Raw genomic sequence first — 12,874 nt, forward strand, 5'->3', positions numbered from 1 at the left:
CCTTATTTCTTTATGAAAGTGCTAACTAATGTTTATGGATATAAAGGCTAATTTTTAGGGGAAAGAACTCTGTCCTTCCCCCTACTCTAATATCTGTCATTCCTGCCTGAGAGCCTTGCCCTGACGCCAGTTTAGAGCATTAGAATTCCTTAAATTCAACGGATGATGGGATATTTAATTTATCTAGAGATAAATGAGACTTTGTCCTTGCCTTCCAAAAGGAGAAAGAGGCCTATTTACCCCAGGCCAGATTAAATGCCTCAATTCAGTAATACAAAGTCCTCTGAAAAAAAAGGCAACTCCTTTGAGAAAGTTAGTGATAAATGAAAAGACCTAGCTTGGGTGGAGTAACACATAAGCTCTAAGTAACAGGGCATATGGCAGGAGGAATGTGTGGAACCAGTTAGTGGAGCCCTGGGATTGGACAGCAGAGAAGGTTCTCTGGATCCTCTGAAAACCAAGTCCCCCTAAAACTGAGTTCCCTTACTGAGTTCATGATTAATCTCTCTATTCAAAACTTCATTCCCTTTCTTGTCCCCTCTGACTTCAATTCTATGCTAACTGAACACGAATGACTAAAATTGCTGTTGTCAGTAACATCGTTAATATACTAAAATTGTTATTATGGATATCGTCATTAACATACAAACTCAGGTTGTTCCTTCTGCGCACGATGAGCTAATGGACCCTGGAATCATGAATCACCTGGCCAGAGAATTGTAAACAAGAGACATCGCGACTCCCGAAACTATGATTAAGAAATGTCACAGAAACGTCATAAAACGATGATTAATCCCAGTCTCTTTGTGCTTCCCCCTTTAAAAAGCCCCCTAACTCAAAGACCAACTTGGAGTGGACTTGGGGCTTGCCTCCCACTCCACTCCCTTGCTTGGCACCCTGTAATAAACCCTTACTTTGCTGCAAACTCCAGCTGCCAGTGTTTGGCTTTCTGTGCCGTGGGCAGGCGAGCCCTGTGCTCGCTTTTATCCCCACTCCAGTCAAGTTTTCCCACCCACTCCCTGGGGTCCATCTGGGCTCCAGGGAACCACTCCACCCCCTGCCATCAATCACTAAACTTCGGCTACTCCATCCCTAAAATAAACATCACCCTGATGCCTTTCATTCCCCACCCTTCCTGCGGCCACTGACTTGACTTTCCTCCCAGAGCAGGGTCACCAGAAAAATACATGACACCCACTTAAATCTGAATTTCAGATAAGAAACAAATAAATAGTGTAAGTATTTCCCAACATCGTATGGGCCAATGGGACATACTTATGCTCAAAGTGATTTGTTGTCTGTCTGAAGTTCAATTTAACTGACCGTCCTGCATCTTTCTTTGCTGAAGCTGGCAACTTTACCCCAGGGGTACCACCAAGCTTCCCCCATCCTCCCAACCTCCCTCTAGATGGCTGTTGACAGTCTCTTGGCTCCCTGTTGCCCTAGGGTAAAGTTTCAATTCCTGGACCCCTGCCTCCTTGCCCAGCCCTATTTCTTACCACTCTCGTCCCACTCCACCCACCCCATCCAAGATTGCTGGGACAAGGGGCAAGCTCCTTGCTAAGCTCCTTGCTTCAGATACTGTCCTGTCTACCTGGAGGACCTGCTTCCCTGCCCCTGCACCAGCTAGGCTGATTCTTAAACATCCATCAACATGGTATCAGGTGTTACTGCCTCTCAAGAGTCTTCCTTTCTTTCTTTCTTTTTTTTTCCCAGCCATGTGGTGTGGCTTGTGGGATCCTAGTTCCCGACCAGGGATCGATCTAGGCCCCCTGCAGTGGAAGCCTGGAGTCCTAACCACTGGACTGCCAGGGAATTCCCCCGCAAGAGTCTTTCTTGAGACATCTCTCACTCCCACACCATGCTCCTTTTTCTGGGATCCCACAGAACCAAGTGAACACTCTATCCCAGCACTGGTAAAATTGACAAAATTGTAATTATCTGGTCTTTTACCATCTCCCTTAGACTGTGAGTTTCTTGAGGTCAAGGGCTGTGTCCTTCAGTTTTGTCATCTCTAGAACCGGAAATTCCTGTCTGCTTGGCAGACAGTAGGGGCTTAATTAATAATCTGCTAAGGGTCCTGCAGATAAGGCCCTATCCCTTTTATCCAGGCATACAATGGGGTCCAGAGAAGGAGACATCACTATTGACTACCTATTGTGAATGGTCACCCTGGGCCTGGGGCTTCCGATGTTCTTTTAGGATTATAATTGTCAAGAAAAAAACATTGCCTGCCATTCTAGTTCTACAGGATCAAGCCATTGGCCACTGCAAGTCACCCACCAACAGTGCAACCTGAGGGGAATTCCGGGTGGAGAAAAAAAACAAACAGGAGGCATCCTGTGCTTTGGATATAAGGGTCCTTATATAGTTAAGATGCATATCTAAGAAAAAATTTTAATGACCCCAGATTCTTGCATCTTCCAATACATCGAACACTAAAATCATCAACTTGAGATAGCTGTTCTTTGTGATCAGGAGTAACCTTTTTATGCCTGAATACATGTTTTTCCCAGCTAAAAAGATCCTGTATCTTCCGGCTCCTCCCTAATCTCTTTGGAGCAGTTTCTCAGAGCTATCTGAGAGGCTAATGGTCCTTAGTAAGGTCCCCGAATAAAACTTAACTCACAAGTTTTACGTTGTGTGTTTTTCTTTCAGTCAACACAATCTTGATTCCATGATCAGAACATGGAGCAAGGCTTGTGTGGGGCTTGTCTGTGTGCATCCCCATGGCCCACTTTCCCAGGGGGTGGATGTGATTGCTGGCTGGAAAATGAATCCCCTTGAAATCATTGTAGCAGTCCTAGAAAGTGGAGCGTACTTTCTGGAGAAGGGACCCAAGTGCAGACAGCATGAAGGGATGTCAGAAGACGTGGCCAGATGCGGCAGGGCTTTGCAGTTCACAAGGGCTCTGTTCTGTGATCCAGGGGTAAACTGATACTGAGCGGAACCGTACTTGCCCCAGTGCGTTCTTGCTCCCTTTGGGAGGGGACTTCTTAAAGTGAGGTCTTTGACCCCAAATCGAACTTACACAGAAGGGTTGGGGTGGCTGGGGGAGTTTAGCCCACCATAATGTCCGCCAGTGCTCCTGAGTAACCCCTACTTAAGTTATATACAAATAAACATACACAGTGTGTGTGGAGGGGGCAATTTAAACAACACCTTTATTTTAATTGGTCTCACTACAATCCAAGTGGTAACCTTGCTTACTATGCTTTCTAGTAGTAAACACACTGCCCTCACTTATGTTTAGTATGCAAATGAGCTTCCAGATAAGTCCACAGGTTCCTCCTTCCTAAGCCTTGCTCTGTGAAAGAGCGGGACTGGCCGCTGGAGATAATAATGTAAAGAAAAGTGCTTAGTGATGGGTTTGGAATCTCGAGGTTGTCCTGGTTGTCCAACCGCATTCATTTCTAGCTGTGTTTTGTCAAGTCACACCCCTCCCCATTCAAAAAGGAAGAGTGTCAACAGGCTGTGAACAACATTCAGAGCGGTGCCGATCTGCAGCTACTAGCACGAGATAAGCACCTTAAACAAAGCCGTTCATCTACCGGCAGCCTTGGCGTAATGGAAAAAAACCATGGACTTTGGAACTATGTAAACTCCGGCAGCGTTTCAAAACTTCCCAGAACCTATTTCCTTGCCCGTAAAATGGAATGACTAGTACATTCTACCATTAGTGGCTGTGAGGGTTGAGACTACAGGTGCAAAGCCCCCAACACAATGTTTCGCACTGATTGTAGTAATCTACATCCCAGGATTTCTGTCTCTAAAACACCTGCTTTCCTGGTTGAAGTAACTTCAGGCAGGCAATGTCTTAGTTCCCAGGGGCAGAGGTTCTAAGTTCCATCTATCTCTGCATCTGGACGTTTGAAGTTTAAAACTTGAAAAGTACATTTGGCTTAAAAGCATAGAATTGTCAAGGATGTTCATCACTGATTTATGTCTCATAATGAGAAAACTGGGAAACAATTTAAATGTCCTTAAAAGTAGGAAACCGATTTAATAAATCAGCAATAGCTGTGTGATAGAATACTTTGTGGCTTTAAAATTATGCTTTTGAAGAATATTTAGTGACAAGAAAAATGTTCATGCAAAAATGTGAAGTAAAAAAAAGCGACAAGCAAAACATCGTACAAAACAAGTAAATACGTAGATATATACAGGCAGAGAAGCATCAAAAGCAAGCGCTCGCCGTTGGGAGTCGGGAGGAGTGGGAAGAAGTGATCTTTTCCTGTAGTTTTGAGTTTCCAACTATGATTACGTACTGCCTTAAAATCCGAAGACACTAGTAAGTCCTCAGGGACTTGGGAGGAGCGCGAACAGGGCGGGGCGCGGGCGGGACCGGGGCGGACCCCAGCGCCGGGCTGGGGCCGGCGCGACGGGGCGGGGCGTTGAACACCAGTCCAGTCCAGGCCTGCGAGGGGGTGACCAACTTGCGACACCGGGAGCCCGCGGACGCACCGTCGGGAGCGGCAGGCAAGCCAGGGGCCCGGGGCCGGCGGGAGTCGGGGGCCGCGGGCCGGCGGGGACTCGGCCAGGGCTGGGGCGGCGCTGGGATGGGGTCCCAAACTTTCTTCGAGTGCGCGGTAGGCCAGAATGGGGCTCTGTCTCCCTCACCTTTGGAGTTTCTCTTTCCCTGTGCGCCGCGGGCGGGCGAGTGGCGCCTGTTTAGCCTTGGGAGCCGAGCCGCGGGTTGTGGGCACGATCGGGCCGGGGTCTGAGGGTGTTCTGTCCCCCGCTTCCTGGCGCGTATCTGTCACTGGGCGTGTCCACAGTGCCAGCCCCAGGGTGGCCAGCTGTGCGTGGGATAAAGGCTGTCACGGCCTTAAGCTGGTGGGAGGGGGAGGGGAGGCGGCCCAGGGCCTGGCCTGGCCTCGGCTTGGCTCTGCACGCCCTGGTGGCAGCTTTGGTGTAGACAGGTGACCGAGTATTTGAGTGAGTTGGGGACCGGGTGGAAGCCATGAGCAGCCCCCATTCTTGGCGTGGGGAGCCTGCCACCTCTGTCACCATGACTTTGCCTCCGTCCACACCCTTCTAGCCACTTCCCCTCAGACTGGGTTCAGAAAGCTACCCGGAAGTACCAATACTATCCTCCTCGTGGCCTCTTTGGGCCGGAGTAAAAACCAAAAGGAAAATGGGAAAGGGGAAAACCGTGGAGACGGGACAGCGGGAGGGGCAGTAGAGGAAGGCTGCTGGGAGGCTCGGCCCTGATCTTGCGGGTTCTGCACCAGCTCTTGTCCACTGGGGGTCACCATCCCTTCTGACCCCATGGTGGCCTCTGTGTGGTATCCAGGGGTTGGGGTTCCCCCTGAGGAACCTGGACATGGGTTGAGGGGGTTAGGCCTGGGAACCAGGGACAGAGGCAGATGTCATGGAAGGTCCCTCGGGTGTCCAGTTCTCTGGGGCTCTGAAATATTCATCTCACTGGTGAGCTTTGGTTTCAAAGCTGGCGCCTTTGGCTTGGCCGGCGGTGGCAGGAGGAGCTAAGCGATCCCTTGGGGCTGCTTTGTCAGGGGCCAGGGGGCAGTCATACTTCCGCCTCACCTGCCTGCTTTCCCCACCTCTCCAGCCATGAGGACCCAGAGAGCCAGTTTAAAACTTAGAAAGTAGTGGTGGGACCACACAGGGTCAAGTGCCCTGACTTCCTGTCATCTTGTGCCGGGACCTCAGGGCCTCACCTGTAAAAACAGGCGCCTCAGAGAGGTAATGACAGGGTACACCTCAGGTGTGGGGAGAAGCTCACTTCATGAGCTGGGGTAATAGCCGACTCACCTCAGCCTCCTCCCATGGGAATGGCTCAGCTGGAAGAGCACTTCCATCCCCCAAACTTGTCACCCTGGACCCTTCAGAAAGAGCAGAAGCCGCAGGCAAGGGACACACACTGGAAGGGCCAGAGTGGAAGCTCATACAGCAACTTGGGGAGAAGGTCTCTGCTAATGGTATGGTTAACCCTGATGTGGGCTTTCTGGAGTATTCTGTTGGGAATGCCGTGGAGGGGATGGCCTTGACAGAATCTTCCAACCCTGATTCTGGGGATCTAGGCCAAAACCTGGGCCTTGTTTTAAAGTAGAAATGATGCCCGGAAGTCCACAGGCCACAGTGCCAGGTACCTAGAGGGTCAGGGAGGAGGATGAGAATGAGTCCTTATTCTCGTATGTAATGATTGGTATTTTTTCCTATCACATGAAGGCGATGTTAAGGGATCGCAGCCTCCTGGCTCTGTGCTGGTTGGAGATGTCCCCCAGCCCTTGGCAGTGAGTCCCGTTTTGGAGATTATAGTGGCTGTGGGGACAGGGCAGAGGAAGGCCCCTCGCAGAGGATCTGGCTCTGAGAGTGAGGGGGCCTGCCTGGTACTGAATGTGACTATTCTGAGGGGCTGGGGGTGAGGACAGGGGTTTCAAGATATGAGGACTTAGGACATGAATCATTCTGAGGTCAGTCTGTAAAACAAAGGTGGCCTGGCCAGCGTGCCACAGGATGGTAACTAGGTGTGCCCTGATACAAATGTTCCAGCCTTAAGGAAGTTTGCAGGAACAAAGCCGAACACGTTCGCTCAGTGCAGAAGTTCTCAGAGGCTTCCTATGCCATTGTGCCTTGTGAATTTCCAAAAGGGGATATGGGTTGTTTTTCAGACTTATCTGTTTCTGAGGTCATCCATTAACATCTCTTGGGGCGGTGCTCTTTAGAGCAGTCTGGGAAATGCCTGGCTGGATGAGTCTAGCTTTCCACTCTCTGGTTCAGGTAACTAATCCCTCTTCCTTTCCCCGATGTGGGCTGATTTGGGGGGAAAAGGAGGCCAAAGGAGGTCATTTGCCTGGATCCCCACAACTAGTTAGTGACAGAGTTAGAACTTGAACCCAGATCTCTTGACTTCCTGCCTCGTACTCTTTCTCTTCTGCAGCGTATCGCTGTTTCTCTGCAGGCTCTGTGGTGAGTGAGACCCAGGAGATGCTGGTCCAGAGGGCAGTCTGGGAGGAGAGGGAGTTATGGCCACCCCCAGGCCCAGGTCATGCCCTGTGCCTCTGCCTCTGTAGCCATCCTCCAGGCCACTTTCACATCCGGTGGAGATTCTTTAGGAAGCAAGTCATTCCGCCCTGAAGCCTTCTGCTCTGGTCTGTTAGGCTGTTCATTCAAAAGCAGAGACTCTTAGAGTCCGAATGGACTTTGATCTTTTGGTTCAGTGCACTTGCTTTACGGATGAGAAAACTTGAGTCCAGAGATGTGCGGTGGCTAGCCCTGACTCACACAGTGGAGTCAGGACCAGAGCCAGGACAAGAACTCAGCTCCCTGCCTCCTAACCCAGGGCTCTGGCAAAGGTCAACTTTCTATGAGGGAAAAGGAATTGGTGTCAACGAGAAAGGTCTTCACTACCTCAGCTGGCCCCGCGTGTTGGTGTTAGCCTCTTCACACAGGTGACTGGTGGGGGCTTCAGGGGCTTTTGCTCCAGGCAGGTGTAAAAGCAAAGGGCACTCGAAGTCAGACGTCAGATCTGGGTTCAGACCTATCTCTGCTGTTCGCCTGCTGTGGGACCTTGGATCGGGTTTTCTCCGAATTTCAGTTTTCTCATCTTTAGGGTAGGGATAAGGATATGCCCCTCATAGGGCCCTTGCGAGGAGCAGACATCCTTGGTAGCCGGTAGTAAGTACACAGTACTTGCTACTCTAAGTGGTTCTCTTCCTTCCCTGCCCACCGCAGGGAGGGGTTTATCTCCCTTCTCTGCTGTGGGTTGTTCATTATCTGTCTGACTTTCCCCCTCCTCATCTTGAAGTTCAACTGAAAAAGGTAGGAGAAGATGAAACACAAAGGAGATGGATGGGGCTGCGTTTCTGAAGCTGCATCCAGCCCTGGTTATTGCTGTCTGCTTTCGTTATCTGCACTCCCCAGCTGTTCTGACCACTGGCTTGGCTGGGGTCTCCAAGGTCACCTGCACTGATGACACTGCTTTGCTCCCCTGGAGAAGGGTGATGGGGGGACCCTAGTACTTGGGTCTTCCCATGCCTTCCAGGTGGCTTCCCCTTCCTGGGAGGCTGGAGCCACCTTCTCCGTTTCCGATTGGAGAGAGGCTACCCTGGTTAGAGACCGGGCTGGGAGGGAGGTCATGGGTTGGCAGGCTTATCTGTTTCTGAGCAGGAGGGCATGGAGAACTGGGGGGATGGGGACTTGTTCTGGCTCTGCCTCAGCAATGCGTTCCCTGGCATCTGCTACTCTGAGTTCTCAGACAGCGGGCAGGGCTGGGAATGAAAGTTCCAGACCCATGACCAAGAGGGCCTGTCACGGGCTGGGCAGGAACTTTCGTGGCTCTGGGGTTTCCTGGTCTGTCAAATGACCAGATGATTTCTAAAGTTCATTCCAGCTCTGACGTTTCAGTTTTTAGATCCTCTCGGCGTCATCCTGTTGACCACAGAGGCCAGGCGGACAGAAGGATAAGTTGATTCTGGGCCCCTTGGTCTGTGTGCGTCAGGCCTGGTGGCGTGCCCAGCCACTCCTGGGTGGATCTTCTTACTCCTCTGCCCTCCTGGCTATGTGCTGGGTTGGGAGGGTGAAGTGTTTGCTTGGAGGGGAGTGAAGAGCTGGGGGAGTTGGGGTAGGTAAAGGAAAAGGGAAGGAAGGAGGCTGTTACAAGAGGCCTGGTCACAGCAGGCCAGGGGCTGCGCGGCTGTGCCGGCTGGGTGGGGTTTCCTGAGATGCGTACTCTGAGCTATTCTTTCCATTCTGGCTCCGGGCACCCGTTCCTGGCAGGGAGGAGGGCAGGCTGCCTGGACCAGTCAGCTGCTCCTTTCCGCCCCTCCCTCCGACACACACACATACACAGGCACCCTCTTGCTGTAACCCCAGTAGGTCCAGCTTCCTCTCAGCAGATTCCAGAGCCTTAACCCTTCAGATGCCCCCCAGGGAGCCTGAACCTGGGCCCCGGCTGGCTGGGAGCATGCTGGCCACACTGAGACGGCGCCAGGGGAAGGAGTTGACTTCCCCAAGGTTGCCTCTGAAATCCTTGACAGCCAACAAGTCCTGTGTTTGAGCCCACCCACTTCCGATGGCTGGGCCTGCGGGTCATGTAGGAGAAAGGAGAGGTTCTGGCTCCTTCCTGATGGGACGCGAGAATGGGGTCATGAGAATGGGGAGCAAGCTTAGATCTAACTTGACAAGGATGGGGTGGAGTCTGAATGTCTTGATAAACTGCATTGTGAGGAAGCTGCCAGCAATGGAACAGCCTTGCTTCCTGCTGGAGTGTGTATGCCAACAACAGAAGCCGAATGTCTATGGTATTTTAGGAAAATTCAGGCTTCCGATGGGGAAACTTAAAGGTCCTTTTTGGCCCCTGGAGACTGTGAGCCCCTCCAGTAGCTACCAGCGGAACTCAGATGCCCTGATTCCTGGTTTCTAGTCTCGGGGTATCAATCATACTCACTTTGTATCTTCTCCTGCCTCTTTCCCCTCCTTCCCTTTGGACTCCACATTCTCCTGTGGTTCCCACCTTTAGTCATAGTCATGAAAGTAAATACCGACCACTTCTCCCTTTCCCTACTACCTAGTCACGTGCCAGGCCCAAACCTCATCCCTAGCTGAGGCCTTAATGACGTGGAAGTGGCCAGCGCTCCATGTAGGTCAGGCCGTGGCCAGGGAGAAGGCTCAGAAGCTGCCAATGCTGGCAGCCCTGGGCCTGAGGTTCCTGCCCCTCAGCTCGGAGGGGAGTGTGACCGAGCTTAGCTACTCCCCTGACTGGCCTGAACACTCTCTCCATCTCCGGCGCACAGGTCTACACCGGAGAGCTGGGATGTAGTCCTGGCCCCAGGCCCCACTTTGTGGCCAGGGACAGGTCACTTTACCTCCTCCTGCACTGTGGCTGGCTCCTGGTAAAGGGAGGGGTCAGCTTGCCTTAGATGAGTGAGTTTCCTTTCAGTGCTGACCTTTAAGAATCTCCATCTCTGACCACTCTCTCTCCTCCTCGTGGTTGCACAGGGTTTGGGGACCATGGGGATGATGGAATGGGCTGAATGGTTCAGCGTCCACTTGCTGTGTGAGCGTTCTTTTGTCAGTAGAGGGTCTGAGATGGGAAGCTTTGAGAAGTGATGTGAAGTTCGGATAGGCAGGGTGTCCAAATGAGGATGAGAGCAGAGACATTAAGAGCCCTGGAGTCGGTCTGGAGCTGACCGACTTCATCACACCCTAGCTAAGTAACCTTGGGCAAGTGACTTAATTCTTCTAAGCCTCTATTTCTTTATTGTAAAAAGGGATAACAACATATCCACCCTGTTGGGCTATCATAAGGATTTAATGAAATAATAACTAAAGATAGGCACTATTTTAAGTGCTCTACATGTATTTTCTCATTTAATTTTTATAACAACTCTGGTATAGTGTTAAACCCACTTTCCAGATGGAGAAACTGATGCATAGTGAGGTAAAGTGGTCAGTGCCGGTCTCTGGTGAGCACGGGCTGGTGGCTAAGCCCGCAGAGAACTGGACTGTGAGCTTCTGTGTTCCCTGCGGAGAGGTCTACTGGTGAGCTCCTCTGAAAAGAGAAGCGTCACAGGGAGGGGCGAGGGAGGGCAGAGGGCGTCTTCATGAGTCAGCGGCCCACTGTGCTGGACCGGAACCCCAGAGTCCTGGTGGCCTACCCAAGGCCGGCCTCGAGCTCCCTGATTCACCCTCTGGTTTGGGGAGGGACCTGTTTGCCCGGCTTGGCGGGTGGAGCATCTGGCTGGCAAAGGGCAGGCCCCACGCGCGTAAATGGGTTTGTCAGATAAGTCCCAGTCCGTTAGCGCTGGAAATGAGCTCAGAGATCATCTGGGTCACTCACCTCATTTCACAGAGGGGCGCCCTGAGGAGCCGACAGGACCAGGTCATGGTGACATCACTGTCAAGTGACTCGGCTGGGGCCTCCGACCACAGGGTCTTTCCTGCCAGTGTCTCGCCAGCCGTGTTTAGCCTGTTGTCAGCTGGGCCCATGGCAGTAACGATAGATAACCCTACTCCACAGGTGGCCCACCCGTGCTGCTTCCCGCAGACAGGATGCTGTCCTCCGGGTGGAGTTAAGGGGGGTATTTGGAAGGGGAGGGGGAGGGCGCTGGGGCTCTCTCCCCAGGGCAGGAGAGTCCAGTTTCTCTCCCTTCCTTTTTAAAAAAAGTCTATTAAGGGGATGCAGGTATTATAACTGCTCATGAATGTTATCCTACCCTGACAAACCCAAAATATTTTCAAACACACTTACTATGCCTGTTTCTTAAATTCACACCACTCAGTGTTGGGTCTCCCCGTTCTCCTCTCCCTGTTTCCTCAGGGTGCTCTACCCCACCATGCAGGGCCTTCCGCCATGGCTGTGTCACACCCTCACTGTCGGGAAGGTTTTCTTATTTCTGACCTGACACATTCTTGATGTTCTGGTCCATTCACTCTGGGAAGATGGAGAACAGCTTTCCTCAGAATAACTCATTGACTTGGCCTGTTATTCGAGCCCTCCTTCCCGCCCCTCCCTGCTACCTTCCCCTCTCTGTGTTATCCCAGTCGAGAGAGAAGAGTTAAGACAATCCTTTATCTGCTCCCTGCACTCTGCAGGGTGCCCTCAAAAGAGAGGCCAGTTCTCCCGCCCTTCTGGCAGAGCCTCTGGGATGTCTGCTGACCTCGATCTGGGCGTGCTTTCTCCCTGTGGGGTCCTGAAGTTCTTCCCTTGGGAGACACTCTAGGGGCCGGTGGTGGCCCTGTGAAGGGGCCCAGATTCTCTCAGGGCTTAGGGCCCTTCCAGGAACCTCCTCCTTAGCTCTTCCCAAGTCTTCATCTCTGCCACCTCAGAGGGGAACACCAGGCCCCAAGGCCATTTATTTGGCATAAGAGGGCCTAAAGAACACAGCATAATGTAGAGGACACCTACCCAGGACCTTCAGCCTACCTCGGTTCTGGTTGTGCCATTCACTTTCTAGTTCTGTGATCTTGGGAGTCACTTCACTGTTCTGGGCCTGGATTCCCTTAGTGGAGCTGAGCATCTGGGGCTGTACAACTTTGGGGTCCCTTTGGGCTCTGTTTCTTGGGTTCCCTTCTCCTCATTCCTCAGCTCTCCCCTGGCTGTGGGGCTCTCCTCCCGCAGAGAAGGCACTGGCTGGATCTGGCGTGACTCCTCAGCGCTCTCTCCTATCCTGGCCACCAATCCGGGGGGCAAACAGGCAGGAATCACAGGGACACCAGGCACTTGGCTTTTGAAACGTGTGTCTCCCCCTCCCAGGGGGCTTCGGGGCCCTGCACTCCCTGGCACCCTACTCCCTGGCAAGGCCACGAAGAGAGTGGTGGCAGCCACAGGCTATCGCATGCCTGACGCACCTTGGCTGTTATTTGAAGGAACCAGAAAGTCCTGTCTCTGGCCTGCTTTTCTGTGCAGCCTCCCAACCCCCAGGGGCCATCCCCGTGCACCCACTTGCTCAGGCCTCTCGGGTGGCCCCTGACTCAGCCTGCCACGGTTGGCCCCCCTCCTCCAGGCCTGGCAGCTCCAGCCCTGGGGCTAGCTTGTTGTCTTCAGCTTTGGGCCTTGGCTCTCCCCCAGCGCTGCCCTTCAGGCCGGGAGCTCCTGCCAGCTGCTGTGGGTGCTGGGCTGACCCCTTTAGTGGGTCCCAGCTGGCCCTGTGACTCACCCGTGGCTTTGCTGGGGCCATTGGGCTTCTTCCCTGGTCACTGGAAGGCCTTCTTAAGTGAGCACAGGGGTGGGGGGGGTGTGGTTCCCAGGCCCGCTGCTCTCATACCACTGATGCCCAGCGAATGCTTCGGGCTCCTGCACTAAATCCCCGTCTCCTGCCTTCCTATGGCAGGAGGCTACACAGAAAGGGCTGGCGTGAAGGCAGAGGGGCAGGGGCTGAGCTGGTGGGGTGGGTGGTACTGGTGGGAT

The 12,874-nt window shown here is 52.7% G+C and overlaps 1 protein-coding gene across 1 annotated transcript in view; it reads left to right on the top strand.

Annotated features, from left to right (window-relative positions):
• Window positions 1–4,350: 4,350 nt before the first annotated feature.
• Window positions 4,351–12,874, top strand: part of TMBIM1 (transmembrane BAX inhibitor motif containing 1) — a 16,445-nt gene continuing 7,921 nt past the window's right edge. Inside the window, exon 1 of the mRNA XM_024763160.1 lies at window positions 4,351–4,479. The gene's annotated coding sequence lies outside the window, so the exon portion shown is untranslated. The remainder of the gene's footprint in view (window positions 4,480–12,874) is intronic.

Source organism: Neophocaena asiaeorientalis, unplaced genomic scaffold, assembly GCF_003031525.2.
Source record: "Neophocaena asiaeorientalis asiaeorientalis breed wild unplaced genomic scaffold, Neophocaena_asiaeorientalis_V1.1 scaffold86, whole genome shotgun sequence".
Classification (NCBI taxonomy): Eukaryota; Metazoa; Chordata; class Mammalia; order Artiodactyla; family Phocoenidae; genus Neophocaena; species Neophocaena asiaeorientalis.